The sequence below is a fragment of the Peromyscus maniculatus genome, chromosome 3, assembly GCF_049852395.1.
Source record: "Peromyscus maniculatus bairdii isolate BWxNUB_F1_BW_parent chromosome 3, HU_Pman_BW_mat_3.1, whole genome shotgun sequence".
Lineage (NCBI taxonomy): Eukaryota > Metazoa > Chordata > Mammalia > Rodentia > Cricetidae > Peromyscus > Peromyscus maniculatus.
Window position 1 is genome coordinate 74,612,724 of NC_134854.1, and position 16,853 is coordinate 74,629,576.

Below are 16,853 nucleotides of genomic sequence, written 5' to 3' on the forward strand. Positions count from 1 at the left end.
TGTGCATGAGGGGCAGGTAACACGGAGATACTCTGACTGCTGCACCACTCCCTGGGCCTGTGAGGTCACGAGCCAAAGAGATGTTCCCCACACACGGTGCCCCACAGCACCTATAGAGAAAAATAATATCTTCATTATCACAAAGTCATGCTGCAGTTTCTTGTTACCACGGCAAGTATTCCTAGACTTCGATTTATGAACCGAGATGTAAAGTTTTCTCTTAAAATAAATGTCTATAAATGTAAATCAAGTCTATTCTGTGAGGTATTTAGTAGTGAAGCAGCTAGCAAAAATCACTTTAAAAACGTCCCAGTGGTGGCATGTGAATGAGGAAAGTCTGATATGAGGTCTGCTGTTTGAAGGTCCCAAAGAATTAGATGAAAGGCATTGTTAACGTCATGTTACAGAAAATGCAGCAAAGATCAGATAAATGCCAAATGTTATCACTCAGGATTTATGTCAGATTGTTACAACGTGTGCGTTTTCACTGTTGCTTCTGATACGTTCCCAACTGGGTTAGTTTTTCCTGTCTGTTGGGTATTAGGTAAAATGGGTCCAGGTTTTTCAGTCCCCAGCATGCTTGCATGGTTGAGATTTTGTTGTCAGTCACATCCTTGTTATTGTTCACTCATTACATATCCAACATGTAGCAGGTTTCGTTAAAGCCGTTAATTAATCACAAAGACTGGGCATAGTGACTTACGTCTGTAATCACGGAATGAAGGAGGCTGAGGCAGGAGGATTAGTGAAAGTCCAAGGCCAGCCTGAGCTATACACTGAGTTCCAGGCAGGCCAGCCTGGGCTACAAAGTAAAATCACGAGTCAAAAGAAAATCATAACTCTAATGGAGTGTCACTGGGTGTATCAAGCACCTCTCCACGCCCAGGAGAAGCTGGCCTACACAAAACAGACTCCTTTTTGTATGTATGGGGGGCAGGGTACACTTTTTGTTCCATTTTGTTTTATTTGCCTATTTTTGGTCCCATTGTATTTGTTTGTTTGCTTGCTTGTTTTTTTGAGAGTGAGAGAAAGAGAGAGAGGAGAAACATGAAATTGTGTAACCAAAAATGCATGGGTTATATAGGGAAGACCCTCTGGGGGACGGACAGCCTAGCCCCTCTGTCCTGTGATATTTTGTTTGTGTTCTGACAAATAAAGCTTGCCTGGGGATCAGAGGGCAGAGCTAGCCACTAGTTAACCATAGAGGCCAGGCCGTGGTGGCACACACCTTTGATCCCAGCACTTGGGAGGCTCACACTTTTAATCCTAGCCCACTCAGGAGGTGGAGATGGGAATATAAGGTGGGTGGAGATAGGATCTTGGTCCCTTTTCGGTCTGAGGATCGGAGAGGTAAGGAGTCACTAGTGGCCGCTCCTTTGCTTCTCTGATCTTTCAGGTTATTACCCCAATCTGACTCTTGGTTTTTATTGTTAAGACTAAATAGATTCACACTTCAGTGGGTAGCAAGCTGAGGAGGATCTGGGAGGTTCTTGGGGAGGGAAAACATGATCAAAATATATTATATGAAAAAATTGAATAAAAATGTTGAAAACCAGGAAAAGAAAATCATGAATAACTAGAGGATATAAAGAGACTTTGGGGGAAATCCACAGTCAGGAAGATTTCCAAACTGGACCTAGAGACACTTCGGGAAACTTGAGAAAACTAGTGCTTTTCAAATGTTCTCAGCCATAGAAAGTTCTGTTCAAAGAACTCTTATGAGAAGCCTGGAAACACCGAGAACCAAGCACAAAGACTTGCATGGTGGACGAGGCATGGGTGGGGTGCTGGGTTATCTGTAGGTCCCTCCTCTCTTGGTTGGGTACCCACAGTCCAGCCCACCAAGGCTTGTGAGACATGCTAGGTCATTTTAAAAGATCTCTCTTGGGGCAGGTTTTGTCCTTAATCTTTGTACGGATGGCACTTTGTGTGTTCAGCGTGGTCAAAAATATGTTTAATTAATTGATGCACAGTGACTGTATAATTGTATATATCTGTGCTCTGGCTCTCTGTCTCTGTCTTTGTCTCTGTCTCTCTTTCTTTCTTTCTCTCCCTTCTTTGAAATAGGGTTTCACTGTATAGCTCTGGCTGGCTTGGAACTTATATATGCTAGACTGGCCTTGAACTCCTAGAAATCCTCTGCCTCTGCCTCCTGAGTGCTAGAATTAAATCTCTCTCTCTCTCTCTCTCTCTCTCTCTCTCTCTCTCTCTCTCTCTCTCTCTCTCTCTCTCACTCTCTCTCTTACATTTTTGGAAAACAAGTTCTTGCCAGGTACAGCCATGACATGTTCGTGATGTGTAATGATGTATCAGGGCCACCGACATATCTATTAAGTCAGATGGGCATCTTGTTTTGTGATGGAGAGCTCAACATCCTCACCACTATTTTGAAACAACCTACTAGTTGTTAACTGTGGTTATCATACTGTAGTGCAGAACTCTAGAAGCCATTTCTCCTATAAGCTGCATCCTTGCAGTATGAAGCAATGATCACAGTCTCCCTTTGACAGCATGCAAGACAGGTCTTGCCAAAGAGCCAAATATATATTCATATGTATGAATAAATACATGGGAACATATATAAATTCAGGGGAAAATCAACCAAAGAGCCAGGGTTATAAATTCCACCCAGAACCTCCCGTTTCTGGCATATTGATCACGCCACAGCCCCAGGACCCAGAAAGACCCCTGGTGCACATCAGATGAACAAACAAAAGACTGAGTAGACAGTGTGTCACTGGGACCCTTGAGAGAGAGAATTCATGGGTCACAGGGGGACGTGTTTTCCATGAATCAGCTGTTTGGAAGACCAGCTGAGTTGGTGGGAAGGACATGATGCTCCAGGTGTCGGGAGCTGCACAGGCTCACATCTGGGATTATGCAGCAGCTGAAGAAATGGAAAGAAAATGAGAAATCCGAGGCCTCCAAGATGGAAGAACCCTGGCAGTGGGTGGAGCTTGGGAACTAGAGTGAGTTGAAAGTGATTTGGCATTTGATCAGGGAGATGCTTGGAGAACTGGCACTGCCACGGTAATTCTTCATAATGATAGCCAGACGTTAGCTTGTGGTGTATATGGGTCAGCCCTCAGCTCTGCAGACATGACTCAGTCCAGGCAGTTGATGTATGTCCCGGAGAAAGAGGCAGAAGAGTGACAAGCTTGTGCTCAGGAGTCATCCCACAGGGTTTGCCAAAACACAAGCCGGTGACGCGCCTTAGTCAGCTGGCTTGGGGAGAGTGACAGATAAATGAGGATCCTTGCTTCACATACATAAATGCTATGTTCCACACCCTGGAACGCTTCCCATCCCCACCTCTACATCATCCCACCAGGAAGCCGGTAGCTTCCATGTTTTCACCAAGCTTCTGCAGCCATTCACTCTTGGAGAACAAATCTGGCCCTGAATGCTTCTTGTCCCCAGGCCTATGGCATTCATTTGACACCACTCTGTCTGGTGGCCCCGTGGATGACATGTACAAGTTGTCTCTACACATGGGTGAAAGGGAACTTGCTCCAATAAAGAAAATAGAAGGAGATCACAGATGACACCCTGATGTCAACCTCTTTCCTGCATACACCCACAGACACACACCCTCACACACCCAACACATGCAAACACACTATACATGCACACCACACACATACACATGCAAAAAAGAATACAAATACAATCGAGAAAACTGCTCTGCTTAAGGGGTTAAGTTACTTTTTAAATTTTTTGATCATTTTATACATGAACATGGTGTTTCTATCAGTTCATTGTTCCCTTTCCTCCCTCTAAGCCCTCCCATGTCTCCCCCTGACCAACTTCCCCTCAAATTCATGACCTCTTCTTAAACTATTAATGGTGTGTGTGTGTGTGTGTGTGTGTGTGTGTGTGTGTGTGTGTGTGTGTGTGTGAAACTGAGTCCATTTAATGTTGCTCCTATATTCATGTGCTTAGGGATGACCACTTGGAACTGGACACCAACCAGGGGGCTTGGCCCCGGGGAAAAATAATTCTCCCCCCTGCAGCCATTGATTGACTATATAGCTCTTCACCTAGGCGTGGACCTTGTGACATTCCCCCATTCATGCTGTCATGTCAACGGGAGTCATCATCGTCCAGGTCTTTTTTTAAGCCACCAGATTGTTGAGAGTTTGTGGGTGTAGCTTCCTTGTCACATCTAGAAGGCACAATTTTAGAGCAGACTTCCTGTCCCTCTGGCTCTTCCACCTTCTGCCCGTCTTCTGTGATGTCTGCTGAGTGTCTGGAGGAGGGTTGTGTTGTAGCTGTGTCAGCTGGAGCTGGGCACTCCACAGTGACTTAGTCTCTGCATTTTGACCAGTTGTAGGCCTGTCATGGTCTCTATCTGCTGCAAAAAGACACTTCTTGGATGAGGGCTGAGGGCTGCACGTGTCTGTGAAGATAAGGACAGGTATTTAGAATACAGTTAGGAATTACATTGGTTAGGGAGATGGCAGCATCACCTTCTCCTGTAAGGTCATGATCTGTTACAGTTCCAGGCGTGAAGTCCACCCTAGTGAGTGGGCCTCAAGTCCAGTTGGACAGCTGTGGTTACCCCAACATAAAAGTGCCACCATTGCACCTTTGGGGATGTCTTGACAGGCTGGTCATCGTTGTGGTTCAGGCTTTACAGCTGTGTAGGGTTATTGATTGGTTTTGTCTCTTGGTAGCTTACATAGCATCTTCAGACACTGTCAGAGTTTGTTCTCATGGAGGAGGCTTGCAGGCCATTTCTACCTCGATTCTTCCAAGTTCTATGAGACTCTATTGATAAAGATAAAAGTTACTTCTTTACTATTTCAAGTAAGTTATTTTAAAACATATTAGAAGGACCAAATCATACTAGACCAATATGCTCATTATAAATAATTCTCACCTACCCCTGAAAGTCTTTTATGTACTTATTACCTTACTTTAGACTCTCAACATTATACTGTGAGCCTTAGTGGATTTGAAGGTAATAACATGGCTTTTCTTAGACAGATATTCTAGGAGTCACCCTTCACTAAACTGAGACTCACCTTTTACTCAAACCTAGCTAGACTTTAATGCACATTGCACATCCCAACCTGGGCTTTCCCTGTAGCCCATTTCAAAAGACATATTTGCTCAGCCTTATCAGTCAGGTGCTCAATCATGCTTCCTTTGTATCAGGCACCTCGAGGTCAGGAGATAACACTCACGGGTTTAGATTTTAATAGCTGGGAATATGTCTATGTGAGGTTCACTGTATTTGCTAGATGTCAGATATCTGAAAGGACAGTAAAACACTGGGATCCTTGCTGTTCCCAAGTAGCTGAGATGGTGGTGTCGTATTTGCAGCACTGAGATTGTGCTGTGATGTCAGTCTGGGGATACTCGGGGAGTCTGAGGATGGAACGGTGAGAGGTGCTTGTGGTCGTACTGGTTGGACATGTGGGATGTGGAGGTGATCAAGTGAGTTTCCAGAGAGTCTGTATGCAGAGACAGACACAGTATTTCTTTCCTGCTCCATTAACTCCAAGGCTGATATTTCAGATCTACTTTATTCAGTAGCAGTTCTCTCCTTTTTATCATTTTTTTTTTAAAGAAAAATCTAGGAAATACAGACATATGGCAAGAAGAAAAAAAAAGTTAAAATAACCCTAAATTCCATAAATCAGAAATAGCTGGTTGTAATTTTGGTATGTTTCATGTGTGTCTTTTTTTTTTCTTTTCATGCAAATACATTTTTTTTTTTCAAGACAGGGATTCTCTGTGTAGCTTTTGGAGCCTATCCTGGAATTTGCTCAGTAGAGCAGACTGGCCTCGCACTCACAGAAATCCACCTGCCTCTGCCTCCCAAGTGCTGGGATTAAAGGCATGCGCCACCATGCCTGGCCTTGCAAATACATTTTTTAAAAGTAAGTTTTAGTATTATATTGTTTATCCATCTAATTTTTTTCATTTATTACAATTAAATTTTTTACATTAATTCATACTAGCTGAAAACCAATATCTCATTATCATTTATTCAAACTTTTCCTTGCTGATGAACTTTTAGCTTGTTTTCTCTCTCTTTCTTCCTTCCTTCCTTCCTTCCTTCCTTCCTTCCTTCCTTCCTTCCTTCCTTCCTTCCTTCCTTCCTTCCTTTCTTTCTTTCTTTCTTTCTTTCTTTCTTTCTTTCTTTCTTTTCTTATTGTCTTAGTTTGGGTTTTTAATTACTGTGAAAAGACACCATGACCATAACAACTCTTATAAGAAAACATTTAATTGGGATGGCTCACTTACAGTTTCAGAGGTTCAGCCCATTATCATCATGATGGGGAGCATGGCAGCGTGCAGGCAGACGTAGTGCTGGAGCTAAGAGTCCTCATCTTGACTCAGAAGCAACAGGAAGTCAACTGACTGTCACATTGAGTGAAGCTTGAGAAAAATATCTCAAAGTCCAACCTCACAGTGACACACTTCCTCCAAGTGCCCTGTGCCCACACCCCCCTAACCCTCCGGTACAGGGTGAGGGGGTAAAAAGAAGGGCGACGAGGGAATGATTCGCTGGGTTTGCTGACTGCCAGCCTGGCTCCACGTTCAGTGAGAGACCTGCCTCAGGGGATTAAGGTGGAGAGTGACAGAGGAGGACACTGAGTGTCCTCTGTTCTCTGTTCACCTGCAGGAGTGCATGCATCTGTACACACATGCACAAACGTTACATACACATGTACGCACACATGTACACACATGTATACACACAATTTTAGAAAGAAAAGAAGAAAACTAGTAATAGTTTTCTTAGTAATAGCTAAGTGTCTTAGGGGAGACCTTGTTCTTAGTCATCACCTACATGAGCAAATGAACGGTCAGTACTTTAGGCTCCAGTTTCCACTGAGTGACTTTGAGATGGTATTTAGGTATCAGCCATGGTGGGGATAAACTACAGACCTTAGAAAGTGATTCTAATCAGGGTTCTGTTTGTTGGCATCTGGGCTTAGTGGTTAAATATTCATGGTACAGGCTTAAGCTTGTTAGGCATGTGAGAAGAAACCGTGTGACCCCAGAGGAAGAAAGGAGAATGTGATGAGAATACCAACAAGGAGCTTCTCCTCTCCCCCTCCTTCTCCCTCTCCTCCTCCTCTGTTGCATCCCCTTATTGAGCTGTGCAAAACTGGGGAGGCTTTATTGAGATAGCGGGGATTCCTAGGCAGCTAGGGGCTGGGTGCTGTGGAAGAAGCAGGGCAGGAATTGGGGGCAGGACAGAAGGAGGGTCCTATCAGTGTTGCCTGTCTCAGCTGTTTCCAGTCCAACAGCATGGATGGCACCAGAATTCACCTAATCCTGTAAATGGACACCCACCTGGGAAGCCCTGGTAGAGGATCAGTTGAGTGTGGGGACAAGGACATAGATGACGCTGAAGCTGGAATGAAGTTCACACATCTGGACACCCCACCACACACACACAGAGATGAAGAAAATGGGCCTCACATGAGTGTGGAATAGGACACCCCAAGACCACGGCCTTGGTTAAATAAAACATCCTTGTCAGATTGTCTGTGTGAAGCAGCTCTCTGCATTTCTCTGTTGATGTGGAGCAGGTCACTTAAACTCCAAGTGGTTTCCTTAGGTATGGAATGGGGATGTGGGGGTTATATACTGTTGTAAGCTCTCAATAAGTACTAAAACAAGGCACTTGTTATGGAGGGAGAGAGAGACAGACAAGCAGACAGAGACAGAGACAGACAGAGAGACAGAAGGAGAGAGAGGAGACAGACAGACACTCACACACAGAGGCACATATATAGAGAGACAGAAACACACAGAAAGAGATAAAGAGAGAGGAGAGACAGAGAGGGGAGAGACAGACACACAGAGAAAGAGATACACAGACAGAGACACACACAGAGAAAGACTGAGAGACAGAGAGATTAAAAAAATAAGCCAAAGCCAGAATACTATTAACAATGCGCTAAACTGATAAACTAGTATGTCAAAACTCAGGGCATGCACACTGGCAAAACATTAACACTTGAAATCTTCGGTCTGAGTACTTTCCTCAAACCTGGATTGTGCAAATATTTTAGTGAATAATTCATCACAGCATTAGCTATTCCGTTTTATTTAAACTTCAAAGGACTTGGGGTAAGTAATCGCCAGATAACTTTAAAGGGCACACAATCCCACAGGCCCTTTCCTAAAGAATGTCCCCCTGTCAGAGGCATAGATCTCATGTCTTTTTATGCGGATGGGAATGGTATCTGGGATTCCATGTCCACGGCTGCGCTCTGTAACAGCAGCAAAGGTCAGGAGGAGGCAGCCCTGGCCCAAGGCTGAGTCCTGGGTCTACAAGTGTGGCCAGTGGAGGGGAGGTCTGGATGGGCCTCTCCTTCATCTGATTCATTCAGTCTTCCAGCCAGCAGGGAGTGAGTGCGGGTATAGCACTGACCCTGGAGCCTGGCCTGGAGGGTTTGTTCTTCCAGCTCGGCTACTTTCTTCATTTCTAGGAAGGTGCACAGCTTCTCTGGCTCTCCTTTTCTCATCTGGGGATAATAGCACCTATTTCATAGGATTGCTAGAGTTCAATTCAAGCAGCGTGTGGAAAGCATTTAGAATAGTATCCAATCTACAACATAAACATGATGTCATATTTTTTTGTTATCAGTCTTTACGTTTTTTTTTTTAACCTGTGGTGAAATATATAAGATGAAATTTCTATTTTTTTCCCATTTCAAGTATGCAATTCAATGACATTAAGCACATTCACATTGTTGTTGGTGGCCTTTGCCCACTGATTGGTCTAGCCAGCCCATGTGTAATGATTTTTATGTCCATATTTGGGGTTATTAGAAGTGTGGTACATACCAGGGTAATGTGAACTGACTTACACACTTTCCTATAATGTGGATGATTCCTGCACTTTGAAAATTTCATACCCTATCATTCATTTTCCTCTTAGACATTTCTGCTCCTGCTTCATGCCTCCTTGAAGTGCCATAAAGCATATATTCAGTTTTAATACATGTAAGTAAAGATCGCCCATGGGGATCATTTTGAGGGTTCCGAGGCTTTCTAAAATGCAACTGAATTTTTTTCCCTTTTTACTATTTGAGAATTTGATACATGCACACAGTGTTTTGATCAAGACCACCTCCACTCCCTCATTCTCACCTAGACCTTCTGCGGTAACTGTCAAGACACATCTGCCTTGGAAACCAGGCTTTGGAACTGGTTAGATTAAACACTCTACCTACCTGGTCAATGCACCGTTGACTTGAAGGACTTTAAAAGGCCTTCCGAGATGCCCATAGAGAAGCAGCGCTGCCAGGAGCCTGCCCTTAGCTCCCCTCTTTGTACCATGAGATAAGACTAGTTTGGGGTGTGATAACCTGACTTCCACAGTGTTTCTGACACAGGTGGGGTGACAGGTCAAAGCTGCCTACATGGGGAGGCAGCCATGGTGGTTATGAGCTGGTTTTGGTTGATTATATGGCTCACCCTGAACTACCGATTCCCAAAGGTTCAAATTCTGTCCCTAAGTCACCACATCTGGGGTCTCCTCATGATGGCTGCACTAGGATTCTTTCATTAATCAGGCCACTTGTCAATCTGTCTCCTAAGTGTTTTCCAAGCTGTAGCAGAATTCCCACATTTATTTGCGTGTTTCCCACACAGACAGGCGTTTCTCATTGCCTCAGAAGATTTGGAAAATTCACAAAAGATACCCAATGGGCAGACTTTATTTATTTTTCATTAAAAATCAAATATGTACTCTGTGACATTTTCAGGAGGCGTGAAATTGGAGCCAGAATGTAAAAAGAAAAGAAAAGATTGATGGAACATAAAACTTTCAAAGCATGGAAATCATTCACCTACTTTAGAAATTTATAAATTGATTGGCATCACCCTGGTACATACCTCACTCTTAACTACCCCTCAGATCAGGGCATACTGAGTGCACTCAGCAGGCATCTACTAAGCCTTTCTTTAGCAATGATGGCCAGGGCTAGTCTCGAGGGAAAAGCAGAAGCTCATCAGGACACAGGGAAGTATATCAATCCGAGCTGAATCTGGACACACCATGGACTGCATCAGAGATTTTTGGTAACCAGGTTTTGGCTAGCAAAACAGAAGCCTAACAATATGAGAATAGCAGATATGTAAGACACACCACAGCCTCCAAGAGTGGAACTTGATGTTGCTAGAGAGAACATGACCAGGGCTCACTGAATGCTGGGAAAATGCTACAAATTGGGACACATGAAACCAGCCAGACCACCTCCCTGGGGGTGCTAGGGATGGCTATCAATGGGAAGAGAGCTGTGGCAGAGAAAAGGGTCCATTGCCTGGCTGCCCAGTGCTGATTCAGCAGGCTTCTTAGCAGGTTTCCCCAGAGGCCGGCTGCTATAGTATCTAGCCTGTAGGCCTGGCATCCAGCATCTAGGCATGGCATTCCTTTGTGTCAGTTACACAGCACAGTGAGACACCTCCCCGTTGATTGCCAGGCCCAGCACCTCTGAACAGCTTCCAGATGAACCTGGCAGGTTAGAAGGCTGGTGAAACTTCCATTTGAGAAAGAGTTCCCTCTACTGGCTGATGGAAGCTGGAGTCTGTTGGCTCAGGGTGCCTCGTGATTAAAACGCTTCTGGGAAGAAGAAGACAAGCTATTGAAGATAAGAAAACCATGGCCAGGTTTGAACTTTTCCTATCTGGCTAAAGGTTCTCGGAGCCTTCTCTTTTTACTGGATCGACTTTACTGAGCTACACGTCATAAAATGAAATATATATACATGTGTATCTGAGAAAACACCAGCACCATAAAACATGCAGAACCTTTCTATCAGCACACTCCCTGCTGTGTTGATAATGGACCCAACCTCTGAAACCGGAAGCAAGCCCTCGACGGAATGTTTTCTTTTACAAGAGCTGCCTTGGCCATGGTGTCTCTTCACAGCAAGAGAACAGTGACTAAGACAACCTTCTTCCAGAAGACGGTCATTTAGGACAGCCTTACGCTGTTTAGATGGGGACAAGAGCTCCTTTGGAGATCATTTGTGACCTGTTGGCAAAGTTAAGGGACCAGTTGGAAGTTCTTTCCGCATTCGCTTCTCTATCTCCAGATGACTGCAGTGGTTCCTTGTTTCTCATCTTCCTCCTGCCTCTCCAGGGCCTCTCCATCTTCCCACTGAGAATGTGTCCTGCGGTTCCTCTAGTCTCTCTTACTGCCCTGGAGTCTTGTCCCACCAGGAACATATTCTCCCCTGTAACCCCGTCACCTTTCTGGAACATGAATCTTAAATGGTCTTATTAATAAAAAAAAAAAAAAAACTCAGTGCCAGCTATCGGGGTAAATTCTGAAAGATCAGAGAAACAGAACAAGCCACTGCCAACCTCACCTTGCCAACTTCTCAGCTGATCCTGTTTCCTCAGACTGGAAGCCTCTGAGTCCTTACCCAAATGGATCTCAGTTGAATTACTGCTAAAAGCCTAAAAGCTTAAAAGCCTGGTTCCTGGTTCTTGCACCTTATATAACTTTCTACTTCCTGCCATCACTTCCTTGGTTTAAAGGCGTGTGTTTTTCCCAAGCAAGACTAGGGATCTCAAGTCCTAGGATTAAAGGCGTGCGTCACCACCCCTGGCTGTTTCCAGTGTGGCCTTGAACTCACAGAGATCTGGATGGAGCTCTGCCTCTGGAATACTAGGATTAAAGGTGTGCGCTACCACTGCCTGTCCTCTATATTTAATATAGTGGCTGTTCTGTTCTCTGACCCCCAGATAAGTTTACTGGGGTGCACAATATATCAACCACACCACCTTTTCTTGGACTCACAAGCACACTAACTGTCCTCAGCCCCTAAGAACATCCCTTCCGTGGGGCCCATTCTCGCTTCACCAGCCTCAGCCTCCCAAGTATCTCCAATACTAACTCTTGTCCTCTCCATCCCCCGTCTCCCTGTCCTTAGCTCACGGAGGGGTGCCCTTCCCTGACATCACTGTCCAACAGTCCTCTGCTCACCCTGACAATCACCTGGTGGTGTGGTCCCCCGCTCCCCCCCTCATCTTGGTCTCACTGGACACCGGTGCACTCTCACGGGCTCCAGGGCACCCCGATTCAGCGTTCGTCACTCTCTTCCCCTTCTCTTCTAGGGCATCTCTGCAACTTCCTTTGCCTCACAGATCAGATGTCCTTTCACTCTTCTCTGCTGTTTTCTGTATCTTTCTCTTGCTGCAGCATCAGCTAAGGCCTCCGAGCAGACCAGTTGGTTGGCTGTCCCTTTCTGAAGGCACCTGCCTTGCTTACCGCACTTGGCCTTCCATACCCCTGTCTACTGTTGGGTCACGTGGGGTAGAGGAGAAGAAGAGGCATCGTTTCACCTTTAAGCCTTCAGCACGATGTCCTGAATGAACATTATCAGGTGACGCTGAATTGTCCTGTCTGCCCTGCTGACTGTTGAGATCCCTCCTTTGGATGGACTGGTGACATCATGGAGAGCGGCCGATTAAATCCAAACCTGATCCCTTCCGAAATGATACCCCAGGCATCCCTTCTGCCACCTGACACATGGACATGTGGTAGCTGGCTGTGGACCAGTTCTCCTAAATGACAGGGACACCTTTAGGAGGGAAGTCTGGGAGTAATTGAGCCGTGATTGGCACCCACTGCACCACTCTGGACTGACAATGAGCGGGCACAGCGGCCCGGGCCTCTTCCAAGTGGTGTCTCATTTCTCCGAGGTGACTTTATATTGCTTTCCCGGGGCTGGCACGCTGCTCCAGGAGTGCCTACTGGGAGTCGCACCTGAGCCTGGTGCCTGACTGCCGCCGACAGCTGCCTAGTTAAGGCGAATTTTGCAGTTAAATTGTGTTCTGCAGAAGGACAAATGCAAATGGACTTCCAGTTCAAGGCAGGAGAGCGTGGAGACGGCCGTCATCTCCTCCTCGGTTCCTTTCCAACTGCTGTTCCGGGGAAACTTAGGGGCCATTCTCCAAAGAGCTTAGGCGAGGACGGAGCAGCTTTGGTGCGATGTGGAAAGCCCTGGCCTTGGAAGGTGACCCTGGCATTGTGATTCAAAGCACGGAGTTCAGCCTACTGGTCTCAGATGCTTGCTTTGGCACTTATAGGCTGAGGAACCCTGGGTTAAGGGCTCTGATATCTGAGACTCACTTTTCTAGTCTGTAAACTCTTATTATTAGGAATGATACTTAGCACGTTAGGATTTAAAACTATAAACAGACAGATCTTCTCCCAGAACTTGACATGTAAGGATAAGCCTTCAATCAGTGTGGGACCTCAGGAAATGATCTAACCTCATGGTATCCTTGTCTCTGTCTCTGGAGGTTTATATATATAGAGAGAGGTAGAGGTAGAGGTAGAGGTAGAGGTAGAGGTAGAGGTAGAGGTAGAGGTATATATATGAAGAGAGCAGAGGGGAGAGGAGGTGTGGGGAGAAATTGAGGCATTTGGTACAGGACGGACACTTGGAGGTGACAGGTGCTCTTGGTATTGTCACAGCCTGGCTATGACGGGGTCTGTTTTGCCTGCCTTAGGAGAGGTGAGCAAGTCTGGGGAGCGAGGTTTTCCTGTCACGGGGACTTGACTCCTTAGCCTCTGCCCTCCCTGTGAAGTAAGGTCAGAAGTGGTGATGATGACCAGCACACATCTCTCTGAAGAGGATTCTGGACACTGAATGCCAAGGAGTGGCTGCAGGGGATGGAGGAGGGTTCAGGTGGGGCTTCTGGAAGGATGCTTGAGGACCGGGAAGAGGAGGGGGATAAACAGGGGCCTGGTTGTGGGAGAACAGGAAGGGGGCACACAGGACACCCAACTTGAAAGTGTCAGACCCTGAGTGTGGCCGAGGCCGCTCTAACTCCCGCAGTTTGGAGCCCCAGCTTCATTTGGGTAAATGCTATTAACAACTCAGGGTGGAACCCAGCCCTCCCTCAGAAGCTTGGCCACGTGTGAGGATGCAGGGTTGTGGAGCTCTAGATGATGGAAACAATGTTTTTTCTAAATTCATGTCTGGGGACACTGTGAGGTCAGCTACACTCTCAGGGCTACCTCTATGGGTCTGAGGATTTGACACACCACCACGAGAAACATGCTCTCCCCCCCCCCCCCCGAAAAAAAAAAGAGTGCAACAGATCTTGGATCGGGTCTTCTGTGAATGGACCGTGGGGTTCTTCTAACCCGGCAGGCCCAGCACCTCAGGCCTGAGTGTACCTAGCTCGCTCCTGGGCAGCTGCGTGAGATGCTGCCATCCCAGCCTGGAGCTGGCTTCCCTGTCATCTGCTCACTGGCCACATTGCAGTCGGAAGCAAGGGCTGTTTGTTTTCCCCCCAGAACAAGAATGCTCAGAAAATCGATTCTATCTCATTGACAATGCACGCTAAGTGATTGAAAGGCCATTAAACCCATTAATGGGGTGCTCTTTAAATAAAATAAGTCCCTAAAAGGGATCTTAGACTTGGCAACATCAGGAGAGCTAACAGTGCGAGAGGCCTGCCTGGAGACCCATAAATACACCAGAACAAATACCAGAGAGCGGGAGGGGCACAAGCAGCGGGGAGGGGAGGGATCTGGATCAGTGAGCAGCTGGGGCAGAGCGGACCAGCACTGGAAGACGGGCCTAATGGCTTTGCTTTTATTTTGGACAGGATTTACAAAACCAAGGGGATGGAGGGAAGTTTGCATCTTGATTTCAGTTAAATATTTGGCACCACATCCCACCAAATCTCATGCATAAAATTAATTCCAATTGTCTTGGATGGAAGTGCGGTCACGCGGGCTGGAGGTTGGCTGGCTCTGCCTCCCGGGGGAGCAGGGGAGGAAGCAGCCTCCACTGGCAAGTCTGGTGGAGGCTGCCTTCTACTGTCTGTCACAAACAGGGGCTCCCAAACTTCCCTGCCTGAATAATAATAATATCAGCAGGGGCTCCGTGGATAAAGTACCTGCCAGGCAAGCTGGAGGACATGAGTTGGTTATCTAGTACCTGTGCAAACCCCTAGGCCAAAGATATGGTATAGCCCTATAATATCACTGGGTAGGCAGAAACAAGAGGGTCTCTGGAACTTGCTGGATTGGTGACTCCAAGTTTAGCGAGAGACCCTGTCTCTAAAAATAAGATGGAGGACGGGAGAGACAGCTCTGCACTTAAGAGTACTCACCGCTCTTCCAGAGGACACAAGACCAGTTTCTAACATCCATGTCGGGTGGCTTGCCACTGCCTCTAACCCCAGTTCCAGGGGAATCTGATGCCTCTGGCCTCCGAGGGCACCTGCACTCACACGCACATACCCACACACAGACACACGATTGAAAAGGGATTCTGATAAAAAATAAGGTAGAGACGTGATTGGCGAAGATACCTGATGTTGAGCCCTGGTTTACGAACACATGTATATGCATGCATCTACACACACACACCACACTGTCAGCAGCTAACATGAACCGATCTCACATCCAGGTCCCACCGTTTTCCTGAGAAGGGCTGTATTTGTAAGCCCTGGTGTCTCTGTCAGCTGTGTTGGCCACTTCAGGAGACCGATGTGAGGGGTAGAGAGCAAGTGTTTGGAAGAGACAAGGAGAGAGAGGACCAGTCCTTCCTCCGACTTCTCCCCAGTGCCCGTGGGTAGGAATGAGTGCGGGATTCCCAGTGCCCATTTCCCAAGTGAGGCCGGTGTCTCACACACCCGGAGATGGAGGCCCCGGGGGAACTTTACAGACCTCCAATACTTGCGACACCCGTGAAGTTCTGCCACAGAACAGCTGGACTTGTCCAGGTGTTCCACTGGGCAGGAACGCTGCCTCTTTCAGCAGTTCCAGTCAGGCAGAGGAGGGCACAGTAGCTGCCACTGATCTTTCATCCAGGGATGGGTGACAGACAGTTCACAGCCGGGAAGCAAGAGGAGTTGTAGGAAGGTTATTTCCTGGCAAATCTAGACCGGGAAACTGAGGCATGGAAGACTGCCCTGAGGGTTCGCCTTCTCTGCCGAACAGTGAGACCCCATTCTGCTCCAAGTTTCCTGTGTCATCCAAGCAAAGGACACTTGGTGTCTACCGTGAGCATGAGACACTCTTAGAAACAAGTAGTCCCTCCGGAGAAAGTGGTGTTATCACAAGGCTGTGTTTCTCTTTACGGTCCCACTGTACAAAGCTGACCTCATTCTGCCTATCCTTCCTTTGTTTATTCAATGGCCGCGTGCTGGGAGCCAATGATGTACCAGGAACAAGACCAAAAAGGTACAATTTCAGTTCTCCAAGGGCTTGGAGCCTGGCGGAGGCACACAAAAGAACGGGTCATTTCTTTCAGAGATGTTTTTATTTGAAAATATCCTGGACCTATTTCCTGGTTGAATGGATGGGCAAATTGCAGGACATCCATACAAGGCGATACTACTCAATGACAGAAAGGAACGAACTATGATTTGCAGAGCAGCTTGGGGACACCTCAGAGTCACACAGCACTCTGAGTGGAAGGTGCTGGGCACCAACATCCTGTCAGTTGTCTTCTTGCTGCAACAAAACATGTAACCAAGGCAACATCTTTGAATCCCAATCACACTTCTAGGTCTCGTTTTTTTTCTCAGAAGCTGTCAACATATCTAGAAATCAACTTATTTTTTAAAAAAACTTGTCATTTTGAATGAGACTAGACTTTTCAGTCCCTTCCCTACACTATGAAAAACCTTGTGGCTGGGTGTCTCACGCAGCAAGCAGTTTTGCTCTGTCAGCTCCGTGGCTTTGTGCATGTTCTCACCTCCCCCCTTACTCAGCTTCCCTTCACACTCCTTCAACTAAGCCAAAGCCCAGACTTTCACCCTCTCAGAGACGTGCTAACAGAGCACACAGCCGATGCCCAATTGTATTGTGATGGCGGATGGTTTGGTGGACGAGGCAGAAG

At 46.6% G+C, this 16,853-nt stretch overlaps 1 long non-coding RNA gene across 2 annotated transcripts in view; it reads left to right on the forward strand.

Moving 5' to 3' along the window:
• LOC121827973 (uncharacterized) overlaps positions 1-16,853 on the forward strand; it is a 54,788-nt gene that overhangs the window by 2,761 nt on the left and 35,174 nt on the right. Inside the window, exon 3 of one of the 2 annotated variants that reach the window (XR_006070329.2) lies at positions 1-3,730. This exon is cut by the window's left edge and continues 350 nt beyond it. The exons of the other annotated variant lie outside the window; for it this stretch is intronic. This is a non-coding gene — a long non-coding RNA (uncharacterized LOC121827973). Of the gene's footprint in view, positions 3,731-16,853 lie in introns of those variants that run through there. 2 annotated transcript variants of the gene reach the window in all.